The 24252-nt window shown below is 43.6% G+C and overlaps 1 protein-coding gene across 4 annotated transcripts in view; it reads right to left on the bottom strand.

Annotated features, from left to right (window-relative positions):
• TRIP13 (thyroid hormone receptor interactor 13) overlaps positions 1 to 24252 on the bottom strand; it is a 303085-nt gene that overhangs the window by 267068 nt on the left and 11765 nt on the right. The gene's annotated exons all lie outside the window — the stretch shown is intronic.

The raw sequence follows: 24252 nt of genomic DNA, 5'->3' as shown, positions 1-24252 counted from the left end.
ACTTGAACTGAGTCTTTCTCTCCTCTTAATATTTTCTGAAGAGCAGCAACATGGGGGTCTCAAAACAACACTCAAATGACCTGAAGACAAAGATTGCGCTCCATCATGGTTTAGAGCAGGGGTCCCCAAACATTTTGGGTCGAGGGCCGGGTCAACATACTTGAGACTGCTAGGGGGGGCGGAGTATTCATAAGAGGATGTAGAAGTCTTTGCGGGCCAGACAGTAAAGCATACCTAGGTGACAACCTGTAGTCCAATTGGACAGCAGTATCACCTGATTTGATTGGACACCAGCGAAAATTACTGCTTTCTGGCTTCCATGTGGATGGGTGGTGCTGGCACTAATATTCCATATGCGGACCACCAATATTTAAAGATGTAGCTGACCGCATCTATAAGCAGGGCTGTGGAGTCGGAGCAATTTTGGGTGCCTGGAGTCGGAGTTGGGGAAAAATGCACCGACTCCGACTCCTAATGAATGTAAACTGTAATTAAAATAGAATATATGATAACATTTTCTATTTCTCAAATAATAGTCATCATAAATCATTTATATATACAGTAATAGCTGTGCTTAGTCCACAAAAATGAAATAAACCAATCAAAATGAGTTACTTGTGCTGCTTCAATAAAGCAGTCCCCGAATTTTTAAAGTCAGATATACATATCTGATTGTGACTGTACAGTATATATGATGTGTACACAGGAATCTAATATATATATATATATATATATATATATATATATATATATATATATATACATATATATACATACATGTATATACATATATATATACATACATATATATACATATATATACACATACTAAGTAACATCTATGCTGTAAGAATAAAGCCTGATGTTTAGCCGTGTCACTAATAGAGATAGATGGTCAATGAGATGAAAGTAATTCTGCATTGATGCTCATTTATGCAAATGTATGCACTCTCTTTGCTCATGAAATCATATAATTTGATATTTCAGTCAGGTAGAGATGAAGAGAGATGGGCACAGCTGCTAAAATACCCTTTATTAGTGGCTGTGTAGACACACGCAAGTTACAGCAGTGGGGGATAGCGAAGTCTGACAGCTGTTTCGCAGGGACTAGCCCTGCTTCATCAGAGACTAGCCCTGCTTCATTAGTGGTCTCTGATGAAGCAGGGCTAGTCCCTGCGAAACAGCTGTCAGACTTCGCTATCCCCCCACTGCTGTAACTTGTGTTTGTCTACCCAGCCACTAATAAAGGGTATTTTAGCAGCTGTGCCCATCTCTCTTCATCTCTACCTGACTGAACTGTGGAATATTTTTGGAGCATGCTGCAGGTAAGCCCAGTGTGGTTGTATCCGTCCCTGCTGCATTTAGTGCCAATGTCTTCAACCCTCTTTGCAACCAAATAATTTGATATGTTGGTAAAATTTGGTTTGGTGACTACGAATTAAAGGGTACCTGAGACGGATGAAAAGTTTTATACATACCTGGGGCTTCCTCCAGCCCCCTTCCGGCCAATCAGTCCCTCGCTGTCCTCCTCCACCACCTGGATCTTCTGCTGAGTCCTCGTAATTCAGCCAGTCAGCGCAGTCCGGCCACATGCCGCTCCTACAGCTAGGAGCATTCTGCACCTGCGCAATAGTGCTGCGCAGGTGTAGTACGCTCCCGGCGGTGGAGTGTGTGCATGTGCACTACGCCAGACTGGCTCAAGTACCTGGACGCATAGCAGAAGATCCAAGTGGCGGAGGAGGACAGCGAGGGACTGATTAGCCTGAAGGGGGCTGGAGGAAGCCCCATGTATGTATAAAACTTTATTTTCATCTGTCTCAGGTCTGACTTCAGTCAGAGCACCTGATCTGCATGCTTGTTGAGAGGCTGTGGCTAAAAGAATAAGAGACAGATTTTGAGAAGTGAAATGAAGTTTATTGGATTTACAGAAAGTGTGCAATAAAAAAAAGAAATGAAATCAATATTTAGTAGATCTTTCTTTTGCAGAAATTACAGCCTCTAAACGCTTCCTGAAGGTTCCAATAAGAGTCTGGATTCTGTTTGAAGGTATTTTGGACCGTTCCTCTTTACAAAACATCTCTAGTTCATTCAAGTTTGATGGCTTCTGAGCATAGAGAGCTCACTTTAACTCACACCACAGATTTTCAATTATATTCAGATCTGGGGACTGAGATAGCCACTCCAGAACGTTTTAATTTTCCCTCTGCATGGATGCCTCAGTGGATTCTGAGCAGTGTTTAGGGTCATTGTCTTGTTGAAAGATCCAGCCCTGTCACAGCTTCAGCTTTGTCACTGATTCCTGGACATTGGTCTCCAGCATCTGCTAATACTGAGTGGAATCCGTTTCTGCACTGGCCACACAGCCCCACAGCATGATGGAATCACCACCATATTTTACTGTAAGTAGCAGGTGTTTTTCTTGGAATGCTGTGTTCTCTTTTCTCCATGCTTAACACTTCTTGTCTTGTTATGCTCAAATAACTAAATTTTAGTTTCATCAGTCCACAGCACCTTATTCCAAAATGAAGCTGACGTGTCCAAATGTGCTTTAGCATACCTCAAGCGGCTCTGTTTGTGCTGTGGGCAGAGAAAAGGCTTCCTCTGCATTACTCTCACATACAGCATTTCCTTGTATAAAGTGCGCTGAATGGTTGAAAAATGCACAGTGACTCCATCTGCAGCAAGATTATGTTGTAGGTCTTTGGTGCTGGTCTGTGGGTTGACTCAAACTCTTCTCACCAATTAATGCCTCTGTTTATCCGAGATTTTTCTTGGTCTGCCACTTTGAGCCTTAACTTGAACTGAGTCTGTGGATTTCCATTTCCTCAATATGTTCCTAACTGTGGAAACAGACAGCTGAAATCTCTGAGACAGCTTTCTGTATACTTCCCGTAAACCATGATGGTAAACAATCTTTATCTTCAGGTCATTTGAGAGTATTTTTGAGACCCCCATATTGCTACTCTTCAGAGAAAATTAAAAGCGGAGGTAAGCTTACAAGTGACCCCCTTTAATACTCTCTCATAATTGAATTCACCTGTGTATGGAGGGCAGGGGTCACTAAGCTTACCAAGCAAATTTGAGTTCCAATAATTAGTTCTAAAGGTTTTGGAATCCATAAATGACAATGCCCAAATTTATGCACGGGGAGCCTCAGCCATGGAGACCCAGATGCCGCACAGAGAAAAGCCTACCCCGCTGCTGCTCCCAGCCCTCTTCACAGGGGAGCCGATCCACTGCTGCGGGCAGGCAGGTTAGTGCTTATAGTACTGCTGCCCTCTAGCCAGGCCACAGCTTCTCTCATCACCCAGGCCTCATCACAGCTGCAGCTCCTGGATCTTATTGCGGGCCCCACCAGCCATCGGGTCACTGGCCATGCTGCCCCTCCAGCCACCGAACACTGACTACAAGCAGCCATCGAGCAGCCATCAAGACACTGGCTACACACTGCCCCATCAACCATCGGGGACACTACCCTTGCCACTGAACCCCTCTCACAGGGATAAGCGGTTCCACCAGCCATCAGGACACTGCTGTATGCTGGCAAACCCCTAACACTGCCAAAGGGATGCAAACTGTTAGGTCTGGGATACCTGCAGCTAGGAAGGGCCTTTTGCACTCCTGCTATGCTCAGCAGGCCTGATCTGCTGATCTGCCATCTGTACGTGTACTAGGCCTACGCGTCGCTTTTGGACTAGGCCGCTAGTCGGGGACTATATTTCTATATTCCTTATTTTTATATTTCTTCTCTCTCTATCTCTCCTTTCATGGACCTTAGGGGTTCCTGAATAGCTGCAGAGCAGTTGAGCGCCACTTTCATAGTAGCAGCTCCTCTCAACACAGCACTCAGGTTAACCCTCTGGTCCTCCTCAGCTACGTTTGTATTTATAGTGTTCATATACTTTGTATACCCACACTTTACATTAACTGTATGCATTTCAACTGTACCATCACCGATCACACAGGGTGTATGTGCCAAAAACAATTCCAGGTACAACTCCGGTTGTACTTGGCGAAATAAACGAATTCTGATTCTGATTCTGACCTTCCTAATTTTGTTTAAACAATTATTGCACACTTTCTGTAAATCCAATAAACTTTATTTCACTTCTCAAATACCACTGTGTATTTCTCCTAGATGGTATATTTAACTGACATTTTTGATCTTAACAACCAACGATTTATAAAGGAAAATTATGACAATTAACAAGGTTGCCCAAACTTTCGCACCTCACTGTATAATGGCCGAAAACTGAGAAATAATTTTTTCCCATTTTTTTCTTAATATTCCTGTTAAACTGCATTTAGAAAAAAATAATTCTAAGCAAAATGTACCACCCAAAGAAAGCCTAATTGGTGGCGGAAAAAACAAGATAAAGAGCAATTATAATAATTAGTGATAAAGTTATTGGCAAATGAATGGGAGGTGAAAATTGCTCGGATGCACAAAGTGAAAAATACTCGGGGGCTGAAATGGTAATGACCTAGGAGATGCAGTAGAAACCAATGTTGCTATTTTTCCAGATGATATAAAATTGTGCAGAATCATCAACTCTCAGGAGGATAGTGACATATTGCAAAAGGATCTGGATAGGATGGCTATATGGGAACATAAATGGCAGATAAAATTCAATAGTAAAAAAATGTCATGCATTTTGGTCGTACTAATGGTCTAGCACCATACAAAATAAACGGGATACAGATGGGGACATCAAACTTGGAGAAGGACTTAGGAGTGCTCATTGACAACAAGTTAAATAATCGAAATAATCGTATTGCAATGCCAAGCCGCCGCAGCTCAAGCTAATAAAATTTTAGGATGGATTAAAAGGGAAAGTCCCAGCTGCTTACCTGTAGCCGTGTTTCGGCGAGTCCTCCAGGATGGCTAAGGATGAGACATTGTTGAATAATGATATCAAACTCTTTGCTAAAATTTTGGCATCGCGATTAGGTACCATGGTGGGTGATTGGATTCATGGTGGGTGACTGGATTCATCCCTGGTAGGCAAGGCTCTGATAATGTGAGATTGGCAGTTAACATTTTACAAGATGCAGAGATAAAGAAATCAAGGTTTTTGATGTTGGGTCTTGATATCAGCAAGGCATTTGATTCAGTGGGTTGGCAATATTTGACTACTGCCCTGGAAAGCGTTGGCCTAACCGGTCCAATCATTACAGCAGTTTTAGCTTTATACGATTCCCCACCTACTGTGATTCGCATTCCTGGGGCAACTTCTGCTCCCATTTTGCTTAAGCGAGGCACCCGACAGGGGTGCCCCCTCTCTCCACTGCTGTTCGCTCTTGCTTTAGAGCCCTTGGCGGTGGCAATTAGACGACATCCCGATATTTATGGATATGGTGGTGATAATATTAAGTTGTCTTTGTATGCTGACGATGCTCTCCTATTCTTGACTAGACTATTAACCTCTTTACCTAATATTTTTCAATTACTAGAGATTTTTGCAAATTTTTTGGGGCTTAAGGTTAATTCGTCTAAATCTACAGCCCTCACGATTAATCTATATCCACACATGATTAGATGGTTAGATTCCACTTACGGCTTTAAATGGAGTTACACTAAATTTAAATATTTGGGAATTTTTCTTACACCTTGCTTTCAGGACCTGTATGGAACTAATTTTTCACACACAGTTACTAAAATTACGCAACTTTTGAAAATCTGGTCTACATACAAGGTTTCATGGCTGGGTAGAAATGTTGCCTGTAAGATGATTATCCTTCCCAAGTTATTATATCTGTTTCGTATGCTTCCTATAACTATAACCAAAAAGTCTTTATCTAAAATTCAAACACAAATCAATAAATTTATTTGGAACGGTAAACCAGCCAGAGTCCGTGCACAAATTCTTTATAGACCCCCCATGCAAGGAGGTATTGGCTTATCGAGTTTATGGCATTACTATCTAGCCTCCAAGCTTAGTCAAATGTTAGATTGGAACATAAATTCAAAACCTTCAGCCTGGTATCAGCTGGAATCTACCTCAGTCTTTCCTTTCCACCTAAATTCATTAGTCACGATAGTCTCTAAGAGGGATTTGACAGTTCTTGCAGGCAGGAATAGGATTGTATCGTCATTGGCTAAACTTTGGATTTCTATTGCCTCTGCATATAAACTTATGACTTATCCCTCCGCAAGGATCTCTATCTTCGGTAACCCTCGGTTTGTTCCTGCTTTTAGGAACCCGCAGGTTTTTACCTGGTGGAGGGATAAAGGTCTCTATACAGCTAATAGGCTCTGGATTAGTGATGTTCCTATTACCTTCAATATGCTCAGATTTCTATCGAAGAAGCATATCGATTTTGCCAAATTAAACACTATTTCTCTTCAATTTTTTCATCATCTCCAGTACATGACCCTACTATGTTTGAATCACTTTATTTTGGTTTTTATCGTAGAAAAGGGTTAATTTCATCACTTTATGGTCTATTGCTGGGACGGGATCATGATGCTAAAATTTCATATATGAGAGCTTGAGAGCAGGATTTGGGTATCTAATATGATCGCACTGATTGGTCTTCTGTTTGGACTGCTGTCTCTGGGGTGATCAAATCAAGCATGGTGAAAGACACGGCTTATAAGATCTTGTTTCGTTGGTATTACACACCGGCTAAATTGCATAAAATCTACCCTTCAGTCCCATCGGCCTGTGGCATGGAAGGCACATTGTTGCATGTTTTTTGGGATTGCCCCGGTGCACAGCAGTTCTGGGACGCATGGAAATCTATGACTAAAGATGTGTTTGGTTTTCCGGTTTCCTTAACTCCATCCCAGGCCCTTTTGTATACACAGAATGATGACGTCCCAGGTAAATTTAGGCCATTATATAGATATATGTTACTGGTCGCTCAATGGTCCATTGCTTATAAATGGAAATCCACTGATCTTGAGCTAGCATTGGTTACCCAACGTTTGGACCTTATGATGATGGTGGATCGAGTGTATTATTATAGTACTGAGAAAATGACCAGATTTGATCTTATTTGGGAACTTTGGAGGGCTTACAGACACTTATAGTCTCCCTAGGACATGTGCGTATACAGTATTTAATTAGTCATGCAGGTTATATATACTTCAGGACTCCTGTTTCTAGATGTTGTATATAGTTTGTATACCGTTTAGCTGGGGTTTTTGTTTTTTCTCTGTGTGCGGTGTCCGGAGAGCAATTTAATTTGTGTTTGGAGACTTTTGAGAAGAACTGCTCCCTGGGATCTCAGCTGGAGGTACTTTGTGCCCCATTTCCCAGGTTGAATGGTCCACTATTATGGGCCAGGCTCCCCGGCCGCCTTTTTTTTCTTTCCCTTTTGTGTTTGTTTTGTTATTTTTCATAGTTTATGATAATTGGACTATATATGTAAATCATTTATTTAATTAACGTGCTATTTGACTTGCTTCTGATGCGGTTGTATTTGATAATCTGTTCAATAAAGCCTTTAATAACAAAAAAAAAGTATGAGACATTGTTCCCTCCCCGAACGGAAACACCTGCAAGAGTGAAAGAATTAAGAACCGCCCTATAATAGAACTCCTCCTCCCTCTACATTCAATTTATACTAGAGGAACTCCCATTTCATCATATCATACATATAATAAAACCGGGTTGGGAACTAAGCAGCCATCCTGGAGGACTCGCAGAAACACGGCTACAGGTAAGCAGCTGGGACTTTCTCCCATCGTTCTCCAGGATGGCAAAGTATGAGACAAAAGAGAAATTTACCTTAGGGAGGGATGATGGCCTGTAAAACTTTCCGTCCAAAGCTTTGATCTTGGCTGGAAAGCAACTCCACTCTATAGTGCTTCACAAATGTCGTATGAGAAGACCAAGTTGCCGCCTTGCAGATTTGTTCCAGACTTGCTCCTGATCTTTCTGCCCAAGAGGCCGCCAAGGATCGAGTACAGTGGGCTGTAATTCTGCAAGGGGCTGACTCTTGTGACTCTTTGTAAGCCCAGTTAATAAGCTGCTTCACCCATCTAGCTATTGTTCCCTTGGATGCCTGTAGTCACTTAGAGGCTCCCATATAAGAAACAAAAAGATGACTAGATTTCCTCCATTGAGCTGTGTTTTCTAAATATGTTAAAATAGCTCTTCTAACATCTAACTTGTTCCATTGAACTTCCCTATCATTCTGTGGATTAGGGGAAAAGGAAGGCAAAACAATCTCCTGGGAACGATGAAATGCTGATGATACCTTTGGTAAGTAGTCAAATAAGCAAAAGAAAAAAGTCATAACCACTCACAGAGGGTGTAAACAGGCGTGGTCAGTGTAATCAGATGACAGCACTCAAACACCATTGTTCCAAGGCAGAATAATAACACCGGTTGGGGTAGGAGATTCTAAAGTATGCTAATCAATTTACCAATAGGTGTATAATCGGGATATTGGACGTACTATATCCTATTACTGTGAGGAACCCAATGAGTTAAAGTTATAACCACTCACAGAGGATAATAAGTATGACCAATATGATCAAAATTATATACTATTCTTAGAATACATGGGAGCCAGCAGCACAGTAATTAACCTATTTTGGTTCCTGGACGTAGTTTCTACGTCCAGGAACCATGCGCGCTACCGCGGCCGATCGCGCGCGTGCACGCGCACTCCCGGCCGCGGATTCGGTAGCCAGGGAATCAATGTATCGGGCTACGGTGCCCGATCATCGATTCCTCTCCCCCGCTGAAAAAGCGACAGCTTCTCTCAGAAGCTGCGCCTTTTCTGGCCGTTCCCTTCCCGATGCGTCACTGTAACCGTATGTTACGCTTAGAGTGACGTCATGTAAACAAACTCATGGCCGCCATCTTGTGGCCAAAAAGTAATACTACACCTGTAAAAAGAAATAATTTAAAATTAACACACATTTACATTATAAATCTATTGTTTACCTCCCACCCTCCCAAAACTACCCAAATAAAATGTTTACAATAAAAAAAAAAAAAAACCATTACAATAAAAAAACAAACAAACATGTAAATATTTACCTAAGGGTCTAAACTTTTTAAATATCAATGTAAAGATGAAATATTTCTATATTTTTTTTATTTTAAACTTGTAAATAGTGATAGATGCAAAACGGAAAAAATGCACCTTTATTTCCAAATAAAATATTGTCGCCATACATTGTGATAGGGACATAATTTTAACAGTGTTATAACCGGGACATATGGGCAAATACAATACGTGAGTTTTATTTATGGAGGCATGTATTATTTTAAAACTATAATGGCTGAAATCTGAGAAATAATGAATTTTTTCAGTTTTTTCTTATTCTTCCTGTTAAAATGCATTTACAGTAAAGTGGCTCTTAGCAAAATGTACCCCCCAAAGAAAGCCTAATTGGTGGCGGAAAAAACAAGATATAGATCAGTGCATTGTGATAAGTAGTGATAAAGTTATAGGCTAATGAATGGGAGGTGAACATTTCTCACGTGAAAACGACGGAACCTGAATGGGTTAAACAGTAAAGCCGCTATTTAGATAGTGAAATCAAAAACCACATGGTTATATTGCACTAGAGTAAGTATCCACCATATTGTAAAAAAGAAAGTCCATCAACAAACTGTTTTTGATTTCACTATCTAAATAGCGGCTTTACTGTTTAATTACCGTGCTGCTGGCTCCCATGTATTCTAAGAATAGTATATAATTTTGATCATATTGGTCATACTTATTATCCTCTGTGAGTGGTTATAACTCTATATATTACTTTAACTCATTGGGTTCCTCACAGTAATAGGATATAGTACGTCCAATATCCCGATTATACACCTATTGGTAAATTGATTAGCATACTTTAGAATCTCCTACTCCAACCGGTGTTATTATTCTGCCTTGGAACAATGGTGTTTTAGAGTGCTGTCATCTGATTACACTGACAACGCCTGTTTACACCCTCTGTGAGTGGTTATGACTTTTTTCTTTTGCTTATTTGACTGTAATTAGTCTCCTCATGGGGTTGATATTTATAGGCGTCATGAAGGTATCAATAGACGCCCATTGAATCGTCTGTCCTAGGAACTTAATTTTGGTACCACTTGCTGGGATTGGTTATGCCTATCTTTTACTTTTGTGAGTGGTTATGACCTTATATGATAGAATTTGTTATTAACAGGTTCCTTGCATCTGATGAAGTGTAGGCATCACCAATGGCATAAATTATTTATGGTCATGGCAGATATTTGTTGTAGGGAATTATACTATTCTTAATGGAATTTCTCCACTGTCCAGAACAGTTGCAGTACGTTATATTGCAATAGCAATAATTTTCATTGTCAGTTCACTCTCTGACAAATTAAGAAGTTTTAAATCAGGATGATACCATTTACTGGCTAACTACAAATGAATAAGAATAAACAAGCTTTCGGCCTTGCAGCCTTCGTCAGGTTTACATCCTGTTGCAACTAACAGGATGTAAACCTGACGAAGGCTGCAAGGCCGAAAGCTTGTTTATTCTTATTCATTTGTAGTTAGCCAATAAATGGTATCATCCTGATTTAAAACTTCTTGCTTTTACTGATGGCTAACACGGTACAATACCCTACTGCTACTACTCTGACAAATTAAGAAATTGAATATGTGTGTGTATTTTTATATCTTCAAATAAAGTGCAGTTTTTTTGAGCAGCATATACTGGTTTGTGCTTTTTGGGTTTTGTATTAAGCACAATTCTGTCTGCATTAATTACCATATATGGGTCCTTAACGGATAAAGCCTGAATGTCTCCTATTCTCCTGGCTGAGGTTATGGTAACTAGGAAGGCGACCTTTAACGTTAAATTCTTCAATGGAGTGAGAGCTATAGGTTCAAACTTTTCTGACGTTAAGAAATTTAGAACCAAAGATAAGTCCCAAGGCGGAACCAACTTTTCAGGTATAGGCTCAGTTTAAGCAACTAATATCAAAAAATTCTTTACAAAAATCTCTCTAGGCAGTTGTCTATGTAAGAAAAAAGATAACGCAGATATGTGGACTCTTAGGGTGCTTACTATCAGCCCCATGTCCTCCCCATTCTGCAAAAATTCTAAAATAACATTAAGATCATCCAATCTAATCCCCTGTTTTTCTTTCCAGGTGGAATAAGTTTTCCAAACTTTTGTGTATTTCCTTCTAATAGATACCTTTCTACAATTTACTAAAGTAATTGCTACCTTTTTTGAAAATCCCTGTTTCATTAATAATACTTCTTCAAAATCCAGGCTGTTAATTTCAGCATTTGGAGATTTGGATGACAAGCAGACTCCTGGGTCACAGGTCCTGCCTGTAATCTAGATGCAAAGGACCTTCCAGGACGAGAGACTGAAGATACGGGAACCATGCCCTCCTCGGCCACCAAAGCCCTATGAAAATTACTGTTGCCCGTGACTCCTATTTTCCTCAAAACCTTTGGGATGACATTGAATGGCGGAAAGGCATAGAGCGGCTCCTCTGGCCACTCCAGGATCAATGCATCTAACCGACTCGGTGGTACTGATGGATGAAGAGAGAAGAAGTTCTCCAGCTTTGCATTGTCTGGAGACGCAAATAGGTCTATGGTTGGTCAGCCCCATATGCTTACAATTTGAAGGAAGACCTCCTGGTTTAATTACTATTCTGCATCCTTAAGCGGAATCCTGCTTAAGGAATCTGCCCAACTGTTGTCCCTCCCCCGAATGTGGACCGCTGTAAGCGATATCAAATTCTGTTCTGCCCATGCTACAATCTCTAAGGCTAGATTTCTGAGATCCTGATTTTTGGTGCCCCCCTGCCTTTTTACATAGGACACCGCTACCATGTTGTCCAAGATTACTAGCACCTCCTTTGTGACCACCTGATCCTGGAATTGAAGAAGAGCCAGCTTTATTGCTGTCAGTTCCTTGAAATTTGATGATTTGTGTATCATGTCCTTGTCCCAAGCTCCCTGAACCTGGTGTGTAAGGTAATGTGCTCCCCAACCCCAGGAACTGGCATCCGTGTAAATTTTTTCTGGGTGTTGCTGAATCCAGGCACGACCCTGTGTTCATCGATGAGGAAGCAGCCACCACTGAAGAGATTCTAGGACCGCGGGACTGATACAAGTTTGTCCAGAGAAGACTGCTTCCCGTTCCAAATGGTCAGGAACCAAGCCTGGAGTACTTGGAAATGGGCCTGTGCCCATTTTACTGCTGGAAATGTGGAGGACATCTGACCCAATAGTGACATAACCTCTCGAAGAGATACCTGGGTTCCTGTCAGAAAGTACTAAATCTTTTGTACAAGTTTTGCTTCCTTGTCGTCAGGTAAAAATACTTTCCTTTTTTCTGTGTTCCACAGCAATCCTAGGAATATCTTTTGTTGAATGGGCACTAGGTGGGATTTTTCTGTACTTATCAACCAACCCAGTTTCCTTAGGGTTTGAAGAGAAAAATCGAGAGCTTTCTCCAAGGCTGACTCGGATTCTGCTAGGAACAGAAAGTCGTCTAGGTAAGGCACGACCCTCACACTGTGGAGATGAAGAAACGCAATTACCTCCGCAATTATCTTTGTGAATATCCTTGGGGCCGACGAGATGCTGAATGTGAACGCCTGGTACTGATAATGACACAGAGATTCCCCTATCTGGACCGCAAACCTTAAGTACCTTTGAAACGCAGAGTGAATTGGGACGTAAAGGTACGCGTCTTCCAGGTCTACGGTCGCAAGAAAAGCTCCCGACCAAAATAGATTCCGGACCAAAGAGATACTCTCCATGCGGAACTACTTCTCCACAATGTGAGGGTTTAGGGGCTTTAAGTTTAGGATCATTCGAAACTTCCCTGAAGGTTTACGAATTAGGAACACCTTTGAGTAAAACCCCTGAAACTGTTCCTGAGGTGGTACTCTTGCTATCACATCTTTTTGCAGTAGAGACGCAACTGATTCTCTTAATGCCTCGGCTCCCTTGGGGAGCTTGTTACCAAGCGGCTGGGGGGAGGAAGGGTACTGAACTCTATTCTGTAACCGAATTGAACGAGATTTAGTATGAACTCGTTTGAGGTTTTCTCCTTCCAGTAGGGAGCGAACTGGATCAACCTCCCCCGACCTGACACAATGTCATTTACTGGGTTTTGGGGCAGGGGCACTGGGCTTGTTGAAGAGAAAGGACGACTTACTACTGCCTGCTTATAAGTCCATCTTCTGCTCTGAAAGGTGCCTCAACCTCCTTGATCCTTTCGCATGGAGCCTCTTCTAAACTGAAACCCCTTTTGACCTGTCTTTTTCCTTTTGTCTGGGAACTTTTCCCCCCATTAGAGGACCATTCCAGGACTGTATCAAGGTCCTTACCAAACAGTAGTTCACCTTCAAAATCCATGGCACACAACTTATGTTTAGAAGTAATCATAAATAAGATATGTAAGGGAGCTCTGAGCAAATTAGTACAAATTTATTAAAGCGTATAACAATTATATAGACAACCATTACAGTAGATAAAACCTTCCCCCCTAAAATCAAAGCGATTAAGCTGGGCTAAATACATGTGTCCCTAATAGGAGTGCACATCCTATAGCAACAGGGATCCTTGCATGCATGAATTATTTTCTTCAGGCCCAGCTTATGCAGTATTGGTGATCACCACCACAATGCTTGGTGCGTGTAAATCTTCGGATTCCCCCCGTGTGTCTTGTAAACACGCCTCTGTGTAGTGATAACACTTATGCAGCCATTACTGACACTTACATGTGTCAAACCTCCCCAAACATCAGCCAGCTTCTCATATGTGCCTTTAAATGGTTCTGTGGTCCACTCACGTGAGCAGCCTATGGAGTCCGGCTGCCGTGCGATTCCTCACTACCCGGCTGGGACTAGTGGTGCGGCGGCTCTCTCCTCCAATAGACAGCAGCGTGCGGTGATGTGTATCTTTAGACGACCTGACCAAGGAGCGTTACGACGCTGGGAGGAAGGTTGCAGAGGCACGGGGGGAAAACCACGCCTACCAGTCGCGGCGGCGTCACCTGCACGTGACGCGTTTCATCCAATCAGGATTTCATCAGACGTGTGAGAGAATAATTAATGCATGCAAGGATCCCTGTTGCTATAGGATGTGCACTCCTTTTAGGGACACATGTACAGGATCTTCTCAAAAAATTAGCATATTGTGATAAAGTTCATTATTTCTGTAATGTACTGATAAACTTTAGACTTTCATATATTTTAGATTTATTACACACAACTGAAGTAGTTTAAAGCCTTTTATTGTTTTAATATTGATGATTTTGGCATACAGCTCATGAAAACCCAAAATTCCTATCTCAAAAAGACACTGAGTTACTTACCGGTAACGTCTTTTCCAGGAGTCGGAAGGACAGCAACCCAGATGAGAGATTACCCTTCCACCTACTATTGGACAGGAAGAGGTTAATCCATGGAACCAGGCAGGGTGTATATATATATCTGCCCCTACCAGACATACCTCAGAAATAACAAAGATATCATAAATACTGCTTCAACAAACTTTATTTACAAATACAAATAACCCACTTAGGGCGGGTAGTAAGGGTGCTGTCCTTCCGACTCCTGGAAAAGACGTTACCGGTAAGTAACTCAGTGTCTTTCCCAGGGTCGTCTCCAGGACAGCAACCCAGATGAGAATCAAAGATTACATAGCATTAGGGTGGGACCACAGCATGAAGAACTCTCCTTCCAAAGGTCAAGTCCCTCCTAGAATCTAAATCCAGCTTATAATGTTTTACAAAAGTATTTCTATTAGACCAAGTAGCTGCCCTGCAAATTTGATCAATCGATACTCCAGCCTTCTCCGCCCAAGAGGCGGAAATGGATCGAGTCGAGTGAGCTCTAACAATACTCGGTATTTCCTTGCCCTGAGATTGGTAAGCTAGAACGATAGCCTGTCTAATCCATCTTGCGATGGTAGCCTTAGAGGCCTGACCACCTCTATTGATACCTGAAAAAAGAACAAACAATGCCTGAGATTTCCTCCAAGGTTTTGTAACCTCCAAGTACTTGATAACACAACGTCTAACATCAAGACAGTGCAACCGTCTCTCTTTATCATTAGATGGCTCATTACAAAATGATGGTAGATATATCTCCTGAGACCTGTGGAAACGAGAACACACTTTAGGCAAGAAAGCTGCATCAAGCTTAAGAGTCACTCTATCCTCTGAAATGATACAGTAAGGTTCAGCAATGGATAAGGCCTGTATCTCCCCCACACGTCTTGCAGAGGAAATGGCCAACAAGAAGGCAGTCTTTAAAGTCAATAATTTTTCTGAAATCTCCTCTAATGGTTCAAAAGGTTCATCCATGAGTGCTTGCAGAACCAGATTTAAGTCCCAAGGTGGAACCTGACTTCTAATCACCGGCCTAATTCTGTTCACTGCTCTAAAGAAGCGAATGAAAAACTCATCTTCTGACAGTTTTCTCTGCAAAAAAACACTGAGAGCCGCAGTTTGTACTTTCAGAGTACTTGCACTCAGTCCTTTTTTCAGGCCAGACTGCAGAAACTCCAAAGCAGAGTAGGATTCCTCTCTGTTCCTACTATTCTCCATACACCAATTGTTATAAACACGCCAAGCCTTGAGATATATCTTTCTCGTAACCATTTTCCTGCTCAGTAACAAAGTCTCTGTCAGGTCTTTAGAAAATCCCTTACCTCTCAGGAGTTCGCTCTCAGCATCCAGGCTGATAGATGCAACATCTTTACCTGAGGGTGGCAGACTGGACCTTGCGTCAGCAAGTCCTGGCGATCTGGCAGCAGTATTGGCTCCGCTACAGCTAGCTTCCTCAGCAGTGAAAACCACGATCTCTTTGGCCAAAAAGGAACGATCATTATTGCCACCGAACCATCCCGGTTGATCTTGTTGAGAGTCCTGGAAATCAGATTGAAAGGAGGGAACACATATAGAAGAGGGAAGTTCCATCTGAGTGAGAAAGCGTCCACTGCCCAGGGCTTGTCGCTCGGGCACAGGGAACAAAACATCTGACACTTGGCATTCTGCTTGCTTGCAAAAAGATCTATGGTCGGCATTCCCCAGTCGGACACTATTTCTAGAAAGACTTCCTGATTCAGGGACCAACTGTCCTGATTCAGTTCTGACCTGCTGAGAAAGTCTGCTACTTGATTCAACATACCCCTGAGATGTACTGCTTTTAACGAAGCTAAATTCTTTTCCGCCCATAAGAGGATCCTCTCTGCTCTCATCATGATGGTCCTGCTCCTTGTTCCCCCTTGATGATTTAGGTAAGCTACAACTGTGCTGTTGTCTGACCTGATGGTTACATGCTGAAATCTTATCTGATCCTGAAAATGCAACAAAGCTTGTCTCACTGCCTCCAGCTCCCTGATGTTGGAGTGTGCTAGCCTCAAGGAACTGTCCCAGGTCCCCTGGATTGGTGAACTGTCCATATGAGCACCCCACCCCCAACTGCTGGCGTCTGTAGTGATGATCCTCTGGGTTGGAAAGTCCCACAGGCAACCCACTGTGAGCTGACTTGGTTCCAACCACCACTGAAGCAAGGTTTTTATGTAATAGGGGATGAACACCTTTTTGTCCAGATTTCTGACTCCCCTGTTCCAAACCTGCAAAATCCACAGTTGGAGCTGTCTGGAATGCAGTTGGCCCCACTGGACAGCCGGGAATGAGGATGTCATAAGTCCTAGTAAGGACATAGCGCCCCTTATGGAGATTATTTTTGTAAAAAGCCAGGGGGCAGATGACAAGCCAAATGGTAATGCCGTGAACTGGTAATGCCTTACCTCTTCGTGATGACGGACCGCAAACCTCAGGTACGCCTGTGAGTCCAGATGGATCGGTAGATGTAAGTAAGCGTCTTGGAGGTCCAGAGACATCATAAATGCATCCTTTTGTAGTAGGCTCAGCACTGAGCGGATGTTGTCCATCTTGAACTTCCTGTATTTGATGGATTTGTTGAGAAGCTTCAGGTTGAGAATAAGCCTGTAATCGCCTCCTTGTTTCTGTACTAGAAAGATTGGCGAGTAGAATCCTCTCCCTTCTTGGCATCGAGGAACTTGCCTTATGACTCTTTTCTCCAACAGATCTGACACAGCCACCTGTAGAGCTGAGGACATTGCTTGAGATGGGGGAAGTGATGTCAGAAAGAATCTGGTTGGGGGGACTTCTGTAAATTCTAGCCTGTAACCTTCCAAAATGATCTTCAGCAACCATTCGTTCTGGAATAGGGACTCCCAGTTCTCGAAGAAGTGTGCCAGTCTTCCCCCTACTGGTATCCTGGCGTCATTGCTTCTTTGGTTGATTAGAGGGATTATGCATGAAGGGGGTGGAGGGCTTCCCTTTCTGATCCTTTTGTGGTCTCCACTGCCTCCTATTGGACCTGTAGTTTGGATCTTGACCTCCTGATGAGCGAAAGGACCGTTTAAACCTAAACACTTTCTTTCTTTCCGGGAAGTTCTTCTTGTTGTCTGCTGTTCTATCCAATGTCTCATCTAGCTTGGTGCCAAACAACAAAGCGCCTTCACAAGGTACTCCACACAACTTCACCTTAGATGATGTATCTCCATTCCATGTTCTGACCCATATTCCTCTCCGTGCAGAGTTTGCTAAGGCTGCTGTTCTTGCTGTTAACCGAACTGAGTCATCTGCAGCGTCACAGAGATAATTTACAGCATGAAATATATTAGGCAAAGATTTCAAGATAACTTCTCTGGACCTTCTTATCCAGTGGATCTTTCAATACACCAAAGTCCTCAAACTGCAAAGCTGATCTTCGAGAAACTCTAGACAGGGCAGGATCTACTTTTGGGACCGGGCCCCAATACTTCTGGTCTTCTGGTCTAAAGGGATATCTTCTACCCATAGATCTGGGCCAGAAGGCTCTTTTCTCTGGAAATTCCCATTCTTTTTTAATCCTTTCTTTTAGGGAGTTATGAACAGGAATGAAACTTTTCTTGCCTTCTGCTAAACTTTGGTACATCTTATCCAATGTGGACAGATTACGCTCCTCCTCCTTAATGTCCATAGTCGCATACATAGCACATAACAAACTATCCATATTCTCAGTGGCGAAGGCAAATCTTTGCACTTTAATCCCCTCCATAGGTCTTTCCTCCTCCTCCTCAGAATCAGACATTTCCTCTAAGGAAGAGATCTCCCCCTCTGAAAGTTCTATCTCAGAGTTCTCAGCATGATGCCTCCTTCTAACTGGCTGTAGCATCTGTAGTGGCTGAGCAGATACCCTCGGGGACACTGTGACTGGCGTGGATCCTGATATCCTATTAGGGGAATTTTGAACAGGATTAGAGGCAGGAGAAGTACTGGTAGTAGCGGAAGTAGAGGGACAAACTGGAGTCTCTTTAAACGCCTGTAAGGTTGATGCTACTTCCGACTTCATCCAGCCCATAAGATCCTTAAATATAGAAGGGGGTTCCTCCTTAATCATCTCCTGGACACAGGATTGACATAGAGGCTTACTAGAAGCTTGAGGTATTTTAGCAGCACATAAAACACATTTCTTCTTATCTCTTTTTTGCTCTGGCATTGCAACAGCTACAGATGTCATAGGGGTAGCAGCTGAATCGCCGGAGGGGCGAGCCTGACTCTGACTACCCTTTTTGGGTTCCTTCCCCCTGGCAGCCTTGTCAATCTTTGGCTGAAAAAGTAATGGGAGAAAAAGAACCAATGAGCCCAACCTGTTCACAGAAACTACATATATAATCACATATATATATATATAGATATACATATATATATATATAGATATACATATATATATATATATATATATATATATATATAAATATATATATATATATATATATATATATATATATATATATATATATATATATATATATATATATATATATATATATATATATATATATACACAAATGTGCAGTCATAAATCACAGCACATACCACTGCCCCAGCGTCCGGTGTGCTTTCAGATGTCTCCATGCTGGCTTACCACAAAATGATCCAGCAGAGGAAGACGCTTTAAAAGGAACTGGTATGTGCGCATCCAAAAATTCCCTCCCAGCAACCATAACCAACCTTAGGGTTCCTGGAACATCATTGCGCATCCCACTCTGAAGCCTCCGGCGCTGAAGGGGTTAATTCCTCCTCCCCTCGTGGCCACGCTAACCCGGCTTTCGGCAAGACTAGGGGGCGTGTCCTGCCACCACGCTGCCGCCCCCTGCCGCCGCCGCGAATCACAGCGCATACCCTGGTCAATCTTCCGCTCCAGGACCTGCCGACGTCATGAAGAGTCATCTGACTCTCCCAGCCAATCACAGCCGCCCTGCCCGCGCGTCTACGCGTTCAAAGCGGCTGGACATTTCACAAACTGTAACGACAGGGAGACGGCCGCTCTCCCTAGCTGATCCGCTCTGGCCAGCATGCACGGAAGACCCCCGCTCCAGGACCCCACCATCTGGCGTCAGCCCTCAGAAAATCCATGACCTCCTCCGTCCGTGGACAGGAATAAAACTGAGGTATGTCTGGTAGGGGCAGATATATATATACACCCTGCCTGGTTCCATGGATTAACCTCTTCCTGTCCAATAGTAGGTGGAAGGGTAATCTCTCATCTGGGTTGCTGTCCTGGAGACGACCCTGGGAAAATTAGCATATCATGAAAAGGTTCTCTAAACGAGCTATTAACCTAATCATCTGAATCAACTTATTAACTCTAAACACCTGCAAAAGATTCCTGAGGCTTTTAAAAGCTCCCAGCATGGTTCATTACTCAAAACCGCAATCATGGGTAAGACTGCCGACCTGACTGCTGTCCAGAAGGCCATCATTGACACCCTCAAGCAAGAGGGTAAGACACAGAAATAAATTTCTGAACGAATAGGCTGTTCCCAGAGTGCTGTATCAAGGCACCTCAATGGGAAGTCTGTGGGAAGGAAAACGTGTGGCAGAAAACGCTGCACAACGAGAAGAGGTGACTGGACCCTGAGGAAGATTGTAGAGATCGATCGATTCCAGACCTTGGGGGACCTGTGGAAGCAGTGGACTGAGTCTGGAGTAGAAACATCCAGAGCCACCATGTACAGGCATGTACAGGAAATGGGCTACAGGTGCCGCATTCCCCAGGTAAAGCCACTTTTGAACCAGAAACAGCGGCAGAAGTGCCTGACCTGTACTTGACGGTGGACTTCAGGCATTTTGGCATTTCCCTCTCCCCAGTCTTCCTCCAGACTCTGGCACCTTGATTTCCGACTGACGTGCAAATGTTGCTTTCATCCGAAAAAAAGTACTTTGGACCACTGAGCAACAGTCTAGTGCTGCTTCTCTGTAGCCCAGGTCAGGCACTTCTGCCGCTGTTTCTGGTTCAAAAGTGGCTTTATCTGGGGGATGCGGCACCTGTAGCCCATTTCCTGTACATGCCTGTACACGGTGGCTCTGGATGTTTCTACTCCAGACTCAGTCCACTGCTTCCACAGGTCCCCCAAGGTCTGGAATCGGTCCATCTCTACAATCTTTCTCAGGGTCCGGTCACCTCTTCTCGTTGTGCAGCGTTTTCTGCCACACGTTTTCCTTCCCACAGACTCCCCACTGAGGTGCCTTGATACAGCACTCTGGGAACAGCCTATTCGTTCAGAAATTTATTTCTGTGTCTTACCCTCTTGCTTGAGGGTGTCAATGATGGCCTTCTGAACAGCAGTCAGGTCGGCAGTCTTACCCATGATTGCGGTTTTGAGTAATGAACCAGGCTGGGAGTTTTTAAAAGCCTCAGGAATCTTTTGCAGGTGTTTAGAGTTAATTAGTTGATTCAGAGGATTAGGTTAATAGCTTGTTTAGAGAACCTGTTCATGATATGCTAATTTTTTGAGATAGGAATTTTGGGTTTTCATGAGTTGTATGCCAAAATCATCAATATTAAAACAATAAAAGGCTTTGAACTACTTCAGTTGTGTGTAATGAATCTAAAATATATGAAAGTCTAAAGTTTATCAGTACATTACAGAAAATAATGAACTTTATCACAATATGCTAATTTTTTTAGAAGATCCTGTACTGTATTTAGCCCAGCTTAATCGCTTTGATTTTAGGGGGGGAAGGTTTTATCTACTGTGATGGTTGTCTATATAAATGTTATACGCTTTAATAAATTTGTACTAATTTGCTCAGAGCTCCCTTACAGATCTTATTTATGATTAATCACTTAGGCTGCTTACACACCAAGACGTTACAGGCGCACGTTAGTGCGCCTGTAACGCTCCCCCAACGCACAGCAATGTAACACAAGTGGGCTGTTCACACAGCCCACGTTGCGTTACATGTAACACTGCACGTTCTGTGTAAAGTGCAGCATGCTACGGCGTTGGAGCGGCTATAGCCGCGTTAGACTGTTTGCACATGCGCAGTGGGGGGCGGAGAGGAGGCGGGGAGAGCCAGCTACAGTAGCCGCGCACATGGCTACTTAATATTCACTGCACTGGCGGGCGATGATTGGCCGGCGGGACCACGTGATGCGGAGTGTCTCGCTCCGCATCACGTGGTCCCGCTGGCCAATCAGCGCCACTCTGGGAGACATTATAGGACTCGAGCCGCCTAACGCGGCTCACTCTACCGTCGGCTCTTGCAGCACCATACGTTGTGTTAGGTGCCCGTTATGCGACCTTAACGTGGCACCTAATGCAACGTCTTGGTGTGCAAGAAGCCTTAAAGGTGCTGTCCGTGATTTGAAAAGTTTTAGTCTTATGTTTAGAAGTAGCATCTCCCTCCCATGCGTTGAGCTATACTGCTCTTCTGGAGGAATTTATAAGCGCCGCAGCTTTTGCCAAGGCGAGTTTCTGAGGCTGATCAGCCAAAAAAGACACCGTTTTTGTCATAACCAGTAAGGATTCCGGAATTGTTTCCTGTGGTGTACCGTTAGCTAGCTGCTCCTGTAGACCTCTCATCCAATTGTCTAAGTTCCTGGCTAGACAAATTGAAGCAATGGCTGGTTTGAATGCAAAAGAAACAGCATCCCAGGCTTGTTTTAGTAGTGTCTCTGCCTTTCTAACCATTGGTTCCTTAAGGGAGCCCTTGTCTTCGAAAGAAAGGTCAGTGTTTTTGGAGTACTGGGCTAAGGCTGCATCTAGCTTTGGACATTTAGTCCACGGTACTTCATCTTTCTCCTTAAAACGGAAATTTCTGTTTAAAAGATCTGGGAATGAATAACTGTTTCCCTGGATTCTTCCACTGTGATTTAATCAAATCCTTTATGGAATCATGAATAGGAAAAGTTTTAAGTCCTTTAGCTCTCAGTCCTCTATAGATTTTATGAAATGCATTCCGGCTGAGCGGGAGTGCCGCCTCCAACCTTCCCTCACCCAATCAGAAGCCGGCGGAAGTGACGGGTACGTGTCTGACGTCACATCCGGATGGCGCTAGCCGCCGTCACTTACACAGGGAACCTGAAAGGCGGCGATCTCTTCCTCCTGGATTTAGATGACTACAGACTAGGTAACATCCGCCCCTCCAGACTGAAGCCAAAGCTGGGACATCACCACCCACAGCTTCTACCACCATTAAGGAACAATTCACCTAAATACACAGGCGCACCAGGCATACCCATGTATAAAACAAAAAACAACTAGGCAGGTGCACACGTCCAGGTGAAATGGGAAACAAACGCCAAACAAACGCCGCAGCAAAAATAAATGAGTGTCACCACGCACTGGAACATGGGCGTGGTCATGATGAGTCATGGGCAGACTTAAAAAAAACAAAACACAAAATAAGTAGTGGTGTTATTCACAGAGATTAGGTCCGACCAGATACATTTTAGATAAAATAATCAAGTAGTTACATGCCTCATGATAATTCATCAAGTAGTCAATTGGCAGCAGATTTTCCGACAAAATGCAATCAGATTGGAGGCAGATATCCCCACAAAATGCAATCAGATTGGCAGCAGATATCCTCACAAAATGCAATTAGATTGGCTGCAGATTTCCCTTACAAAATGCAATCAGATTGGAGGCAGATATCCCCAAAAAATGCAATCAGATTGGCGGCAGATTTCCCCACAAAATGCAATTAGATTGGCTGCAGATTTCCCCACAAAATGCAATTAGATTGGTGGCAGATATCCCCACAAAATGCAATTAGATTGGCGGCAGATTTCCCCACAAAATACAATTAGATTGGTGGCAGACATCCCCACAAATTGCAGTTAGATTGGCAGCAGATATCCCCACAAAATGCAATCAGATCGGCGGCAGATATCCCCACAAAGGCAGGTCCCCAGTTAGTGGGGGCCCCCATGCTGGAAGGGGGGCAGCGGGCACAGAGCGACGGGGGGGGGAAGCTTCCCCCCCTCCCTCACCTAGAGTCCCCACTTCCGTGCTCCCCCCCCCCAGTTAGGCATGCAGGTCTCAGTGCCCCCATGCATGCTGGAGGGGGGAAAGTGGGCACAGAGCAGCGGGGAGGGGGGGAAGCCTCCTGCCCTCCATAACCTAGGGCCCCCCCCTTCCGCGCCCCCCTCCAGAATTGCACCCAGCAGCTGCAGCGAGCTGGAATCATTTACCAGCATCAGATCGATAGCTCTGCGTGCCGATGCTGGTCTCCGTCTCCTGCACTGCTTTCCAATCACGCTCTCACAGGAAGTACTGCGAGAGCGTGATTGGATAGTGTCAGTGCAGGAGACCAGCCCAGCGGCACGCAGAGCTATCGGTCTGATGCCGGTAAGCTATTCCCCGCTGCTGCTGCTGGCTGCAATTCTGGAGGGAGGGAGCGCGGAAGGGGGGGCCCCTAGGTGAGGGAGGGAGGGGCTTCCCCCCTCCCCGCCGCTCTGTGCACAATTTCCCCCCTTCCTGCGCTGTGCCACCCCTTCTCAGCACTGGAGCCCCCAGGAGGCGGGGCGGCCGGGGCCCATCGATGGAAAAATCGGTGGTTCGGTGGCTCAGTCCGAGCCTGGCTACAGGTATTTATCTGCACTATGCACTTTACTGTATATTATTGAAACTTTATTCCCTCCCTGAGGGCCCTGCATATATTATTGTTATTTGATATAATTCAGGTATTACGCCCTACCTCCTTGATATGTTCGATTTTAAGTGTTTTTATGTTAATTTTTTAATAAAGATGTAATATTTTTGGCCTATCAGTTTGGTGTGGTTTATTGAGGTGGTCTTTTTTTCAGTTGTTGCAGTTCCTGTCTGAGTCAGGACTGGGTCAGACTACAGTGTGACCATCACTGATAAGAAATTACAACTATAAAACACTTTCCAGCAGAAAATGGTTTCTGAGAGCAGGAAAGAGATAAAAAGCGTAAATAGTTCATAGATTTTAGCTCTGGCATACTT

This window comes from Hyperolius riggenbachi, chromosome 5 (genome assembly GCF_040937935.1).
Source record: "Hyperolius riggenbachi isolate aHypRig1 chromosome 5, aHypRig1.pri, whole genome shotgun sequence".
Classification (NCBI taxonomy): domain Eukaryota; kingdom Metazoa; phylum Chordata; class Amphibia; order Anura; family Hyperoliidae; genus Hyperolius; species Hyperolius riggenbachi.
The sequence above is the reverse complement of the archived record's forward strand: the minus strand, read 5'-3'. Positions and strand labels throughout refer to the sequence as shown.